The 7,194-nt window shown below is 51.3% G+C and overlaps 1 pseudogene; it reads left to right on the plus strand.

Annotated features, from left to right (window-relative positions):
- The first annotated feature begins 6,037 nt into the window (after nucleotides 1-6,037).
- Nucleotides 6,038-6,183, plus strand: LOC114230960 (U1 spliceosomal RNA; annotated as a pseudogene).
- Nucleotides 6,184-7,194: the final 1,011 nt, after the last annotated feature.

Raw genomic sequence — 7,194 nt, forward strand, 5'->3', positions numbered from 1 at the left:
TAAATCACACATTATATCATATATAATATATGAATTATATTACATAATATTAATTATAATATAACTACATTTATAAATTACATACTCATATTTTGTATAAATATAAGTTTTTATAAATAAAATTATATTTTTGTATGTTTGTAAAGTATAATTGTAATATAAATATGTAATTTATATACTTACATAGCATATTACATAAATATACAAACTACATATGCAAATTATAGTTTATAGAATATAATTATTTTCTATGTGTTGGGCAAAAATCAATTTGTGCATACATAAATATGTACAAAATACACAGATAAGTACATGTAACTTTCCATGGAGATCATTCTGCGTCATGCACCTAGACAGCCCCCCAAGGGCAGGGATGAGTCCGTCTTTGTAGCCAGTGCCTGACACCCAGCCAGCGATCTTTACCTAAAGGTGTTGAATGGATAGAAGCCATTCTTAGTGGGGACACCTGAGATCCCCGGCCACTAAGTTCTGTCTGAGCCCACGCATGCGTCCTGGGTCCCTGGTTGACCTCTCGAGTTGGGTCAGCAATGTCCCCTCGCCCCGCCCATCTAATCACAGTGCTAGGGGCTTTCTCAGGTCCCTGTAAGAGGCGGTGGGAAAAGCACATAAAATGCCCCTGCAGAGGTTTACGAGGCAGCCCGTTCCTCCAGGCAATGCCCCCAGATAAGAGACCATTAACGTGAAGGAGGACTCCAGGGGTCTCCTCTGGAGATGTGGCTTCTGGAGAGAAGGGAGCCTCCCTGTCCCTCCTCCCAGACTCCCCCACCCCCACCCCGGTCCTGTTCCCAGCGGCCCTGCACCCATTACTGGAGGAGTGGATGTTCACTGAGCCCTGGCCGGGGGCTGGGCCAGCCAGGCCCTGGGAACTCAGAGAAGATAAGGCGCTCCCTGCTGATTCCTGTGACCCAGGAGCCTGGCAGACCTGCTTTAGGAACTTGATAAGCGTTGTGATAGCAGCAGAACTTAAGAACACCCTTGGAAAAAGTGCATTTTGAAATATCCAGAACAGCGTGCAAATCATAGGCGTGCAGCTTGGCGGACTTTTTCGAAATAAACGCAGCCCTGGGGCCAGCCCCTGCAGCCCCGGCGGTGCCCCTTCCAGCTGTGCCTCCCACTCTTTGGGCTCCTGATTAGGCTTATCAGGCCAGGTTCAGTCCGGGAGGCAGAACTGCCTACGTGATGTGGGGTAACAGATTTATTACAGGGATTAGACCCTACAGGATTGTGGGAGGAGCCCGGGAGGTCAGAGACAAGGCCTGCCCCAGCCTTCCAGAAGCACTGAGCAGAGGAGTGTGGCTGGCAGGAAAACCCGGAACGCAGGCTCGCACCTGGTTTGCCAGATTGGAACCCGGCAGGGGAGCCGATGGAGAAGCCTATGGACAGCTGCCTCTGCAACTGGAGGTCCAGAGGATGCTATTGGTCAGTGACCCTGGCAGGAGGGAATCGCTCTGTGCCATTTCTTACTAGGGCAGCTGCTGGGGCTTTGGAGGGCAATGGCCACTGTTCCACTTCTCCCCTTCAGATCCAGGGCACTCCCCTCTTTCCGCCAACTCCAACCTGAGACCACGCAGGGAGAAGTGGCTCCAGCTCAGCTGGGCAGCCCGGCACCCACACGGGTGCAGATCAGGAGCACCCGTCTGAACAGGGGCCTGTGCCAGCTGCTTTCACTCAGCGCTCGGAGTGGCATTCACCCTGTTGTTGTTGTGTAGCACGAGTTGCTCGTTCTCCTTTTTGCATAATATTCCATTGTATAACTATCCCGTAATTTATGTATTCAACGGTTGAAAGGCATTTAAGTAGTTTCTAGTCTTTAGCTACTACAAATAGTGCTTCCTGAATAATATGGCGCACGTCTCATGGGGCACATACCGACACTTTGTACTTGGGTATATGCCTCTGTGTGGAACCTCTGGGTCAGAGGCTAGGCTCATATATACACATGAGCTTCAGTAGATACACTCCGTTTCCCAAAGAGGTTGCACCACTTTCTTATTTTCAGTGTTTCTTGCCCTTAATTTGGTTTATGTCTTGGGTCCAGGCTTATGCCAGCTGCCCCTGGGCTGTGGTAGGGGCTGAGCACACACTGGAAGAGAAAGAAGAGACCCTGGGTTATATGTAAACTCATTTATTTCATGTTTACTTGTTTATTGCCCGCCTCTCTCACGCGCGCGCCACCCACCTCCCACCCCAGAGGGTGAGCTGCGTGAGATCAGAGAGCGTGTGAGCAGAATGATGCACCCCACAAAGACGTCCAGCTTCCTCATCCCCAGAACCTGTGAATATGCAACAGGAAATTAAGGCTGCAGATGGGATCAAGGCTGCCAATCAGCTGACCATTCTTCCGGGAGAGCATCCTGGGTTTTCCAGGTGGGCCCAGTGTCATCACCGGGTTCTTGAAAGCAGAGGAGGGAGACAGCGAGAGGACAAAAGAGCACGAGAAGGACTTAAGCGGTCACTGCTGGCTTTGAAGATGGAGGAAGGGGCCACTAGCCAAGGAATGCAGGTGCCTCTAAAAGCTGGAAAAGCAAGGAAACGGATTCTCTCCTGGAGCTTCCAGAAGGAACCAGCAGCCCTGCTGATACCTTGGCGTGAGCCCAGGGAGGCCTGTGTGGAGGTCTGGCCTCCAGAACTGCAAGAGAACACAGGTGTGTCATTAAAGTCACCAAACAGGTCCCTGGTGTTTGTTACAGCAGCAACAAGAAACGGACTCTGTCTTGTTCCCTGCAATGTTGTCCCCAGGGCCTGGTCCACAGTAGATTCACATTCAATACTTGCCGAATGAGTCAATGGAGTGGAGGGAACTCTTTGCCGAGAGTCTTTGGGGAGGCAGCTGCTTGATACCCAGTCAGGGTTGCCAGGTGCAATATAATTAAAATACAACATGTCCAGGCAAATTTGAATTTCAGATAAACATCAAACCATTTTTATAAAAAAAGTATGTTCTGTGCTGCACTAAAAAAATCATTCTTTGATTAGTTGGAATTCACGTTTAGCTGGGTGTCCTGTGTTTAGTCAAGCAACCCTATGGATCACTTCCCAGGCAGCAACGTGTGCCCCCAATTCACAGCTGGTCAGGGGCAGACCTGCGGCTTGAAGGCAGACCTGTGTGACTCCCCAAACCCCTACTCCTCCCACCCCTTCCAGCGCCTGCTGCCGCCCAGTGGGGTGATGGACACGAGCAGACGCACCATCTCCCAGCAGGTCCCCTGGCCCACGCCCTCCAGCTCTAAGGAGGCCGGGTTAAGGGACCCCTCTGCTGAGCAGCGCCGGGGACCGTGCGACCCCCGGGGAGTGAACGTGCCCGGGCTGTCTGGTCCTTCGGGAGGACTGAGAGGGCTGAAGCGGGACCCTCGGCCGGACAGTGAAGGCTCCAAAGACCTTGGCCGCCTGTGTCTTCCTGCCGAGCCGGCATTCCCCTGAGCAGGGGTCTGAGGAAACCTGCTAAGGAAACAGGAGGCAAGGGAAGTCCTTCCTTCGGAGGGAGCGCTCCAGGAGGCGAAGCCACCGGGATGCAAACGGGACAGAATCGTGCCATTCTATTTCGGGGAAAACAGTACAAAAATAGGGTCCGCATGGAATTCTCTCCTCCTCCCCCTCGCTGCAACCCCCGCCCCTACACACACACACACACACACACACACACACACACACACACACACCCGCTGGAGTTAGGAGCCTCAGCTCCTGAGGCCCAGGACCCCTGGCTCTCGCGCCTCTCACAAACACCTCCAGGAAGCGCCTTATCAAATTCGCTCACATCCACGCACCGGCACACAAAAATAACCTCCGAAAAAAGCCCCCGGAATGGATACTGAACTTGCTTTGGCAAAGGGCTCTCTCTCCCTTACGTTCATTAGCGGACTCCAAACCACCTCAGATTTTTCAAAAGGAAGTTAAAATGCAAGAGATCAAGGGATTTGCCCAAGGCCACGGAGTACAATAGTGCCTTCCCAAGTCTTCCAGTTTCCAGGCAGTTGCTTGCCCTGAGAAGTTGGTTGGCCTCTCTTTAAATACAGTGAACATTTAAAGCCCCCCACCCCGCCCAGCCCTCCACCCAGGTCCCCTGACCCAGGGCAGATTCTGAAGTGATGCCCACTTCAGGTGGATTTCGGTGCCCGGCGTGCTCGGCGCCGGAGAAGGGATTTTTGAATCATTCCCCGATTCACAAGTGAGCGGTGGGTATTGCCAGGCTTCTGGGAGCAAAAGAGCTAGTGACGGAGTCAGACTGGGAAATTGGAGGAGAGTTGGACAAAGGACTATTTGCAAAGTTGAGGGCAAGGTGTGGGGACTCTAATGAATTGGGGTGGGGAGAGCTGGGGCTAATACCAGCTCAGGACATGGCAGAATGAGGGGAGAGGAAGGTCCTGGGAGAGCCAGCCAGGGGCCAGGTCCCCGGAAGAACGTGGCAGCCCCACCCCTGAACAGGGTGGGATCTATTATCAAATGCCGTGTGGGAGGGAGCCACAGGGGTGGTCTTGGGGTAGGGAAGGTGGGGCAGGTTAACCAGGAGAACTTGCCCCCCAGTGGCTGACTATCACCTAATCAGCTGACCGTCAGATCCCTTCTCCTCGGGAAAACCAGGTGAAACTAGGGTTCTGTTACCTAGAGCTTGATTATGAAGAGCAGATACCATGACGCTTTAGCAGGCAAACATCTCACCTGTAAAACCCAACACTCGGCTAAAGGAGTTCTCACTCTGGCTGCTGCGGGGACTTCTGGGCAGAGGCTGCTCGGGCAGGGGGTCTGGAGCAGCGTCCAGGAGGCTTCCGCTTCCCCAGGGCAGAAGTGGGATGCCAGGTCCAGGCGGCAGCCCCGCCCAGCAAGGCACGTACAAGGAGGGAAGGAATGCGGGCCGCCACCCTCTTTTCCTCACAAACCTCCTTGAGGCAAAGAAGCACCACTAGCTGCTTTCAGATCTCCCAGCTTTGGTTTGCAGTGCGGGTCCTCTGTCTGGAAAATTAGTGGTGCTGATTCAGTGTCCCTGAAACGCGTTGGAAGGTCAGTTCTGGAGGAGGGAACAGTTTCCATGGCAACACAGCTTCCTCTGCTGTATCCTTGCTCCAGGCTCAGCTGAGTCACTGAGATGTGGGTGGCGACTCACGCAGGCGTCAGAGTTCACAGGGGATGGTCCACCCTGTTTTGGTCCTTATTTTGGAGTCATCATTCACGGTCATAAGGGCCCTCCAGGTGGGTGCGGGGGGATGGGAGGGATGCAGGTTGAACCTTACGAAGAAGGAGGTTTCCCAAGAAGAAGGGGGACTGCAGACTGGCTTCAGGGAGACCTGGGATTCGATCCTGTGATCCTCAGGGGCTGTGGGGCCCTGGCGAGTGGATTAATTTAAATAGAGTCAAGCGTCTGTGCTCTCACCTGTAGGGCCGGTGGGAACGTTCAAAGAGACGGTGTTTGTAACGCGCCAGGCCCATGGCCAGCATTCAGTAAGTGCCGGGACCGAGACACTGGTTTCTCATCCTCGAGCTGTCATTGCAATTGAAGATCGCTTTGTCTGTGAAAATCCCTCATCCCTTTGTCTCAGCAACATGTGGTCCAGCCAAGATATTCCATGTGCTCGTTTCCATCTTCCCAACCAGCCAAAAAGAAAACAGATGCTAGGAAGGGAGCCAAATGCCGTATGATCTGTTCTTTCCCCCCAAAAGCATTACAGCATCTTCGTTGCAGGGGGATGTAGGGATGGTCTGTGCTATTGACATCTCCTCGCTGCCCAACTATGCCAGGAATCCGGTCCCCGTGGAAACCTTGGGTCTCTGTCCTCAAAGCCAAGGCAGCCAGTCCTCCTCCAAGTCCAATCACCTGCGGTCATCAGCGACTTTGGACGCATCCCCAGTGGATCGTTCAAACCGTTTGTTGCTGGAAGCAGTCCCGTCGGCACACGCTGCAGACTAGAGCTCTGGGGCCTCAGTAACTGCTCCAGTAAGTTAATTAACCCCGAGTTTGGGGGTATTCAAGTCCTTACTTTGTCGATGGCTATTAAGAGAATTACGGTAACAAAACCATGTAATACTTACCTGGCAGGGGAGATGCCATGATCATGAAGGCTTATCCATTGCACTCTGGACGTGCTGACCTCCTGCGATTTCCCCCAATGTGGGAAATTCAACTGCATAATTTGTGGTGGTGGGGGACCCCAAATGTGGGAAATTCAACTGCATAATTTGTGGTAGTGGGGGACCCCCAATGTGGGAAATTCAACTGCATAATTTGTGGTAGTGGGGGACTGCATCTGTGCTCTCTCCAAAACAAAACAAAGCAAAATCTAGCCTGGCCATTACATCGCAGCTTGGGGCCATGAATCATTAGAACAACTTGGTTGCTTCTGTTGTCGGTGACCTGGGGTGGTTGTTTGGAGAAAGGAACTGGATCAAACACCGTGAAGACAGTGGGGGGAGCTGGTCAAGCCAGACACGTTTCTGAGGACTTCCTGTCCTCTCCATCCACACCTTCTCGTATTTTGGTTTCAAGGGGGAACTTTTTGCTTTTTGTTTCACTTAAATTGTACTAACAATAACCATGAGAGCTGCAGCAACTTACCATGAACACTTGGGGTGGGGACAAGACACACTGACGTGGAAAAGCTCCCTTAATATGTTTGCGGGGGGGCGGGGGGGCGGAGTGAGGGTCACATTGCTGTCTGGGACAGCATGTCAGAGACCTGAGGGAATGTGCTGGGACCGGCTGGGAAGGCCTTCTAGGGAACATGGATGTGTGTGTGTGTGTGTGTGTGTGTGTGTGTGTGTGTTATGCAAAATCATTAATTTTTTTATTTTAACCTTTTGCACTCGGATGTCGAGTGTGACTCGACACGGTTAGCATCGAGATTAAAATTACTCTTTGAATGTATCAATAATTTGAAATATTAAAAAATCCAAATAAATAAGTTTGTATGGAAAGAAACTCCAGTTTTTTATTCTACTGCCTCGCTTTGTAAAATCTGGGGTATTTAAAAAATTAAATCCCGAGTAGAATAAAGGAATCGAGAAAAAAGCAAGCGAGTGCAAAGGGTTAAGACATTTTATTTTGAAATAACAACTTCAGAAGTTACGAAGGAGCACAAAGAATTCTGGTATACCTTTCACTGAGATTTCCCAAATGCTAACTAACACCTTACCATATCTGCTTTGTCCGGTCTGGTAAACATGATGTCCCCTTACCTCTAA

This window comes from Eptesicus fuscus, chromosome 21 (genome assembly GCF_027574615.1).
Source record: "Eptesicus fuscus isolate TK198812 chromosome 21, DD_ASM_mEF_20220401, whole genome shotgun sequence".
NCBI lineage: Eukaryota > Metazoa > Chordata > Mammalia > Chiroptera > Vespertilionidae > Eptesicus > Eptesicus fuscus.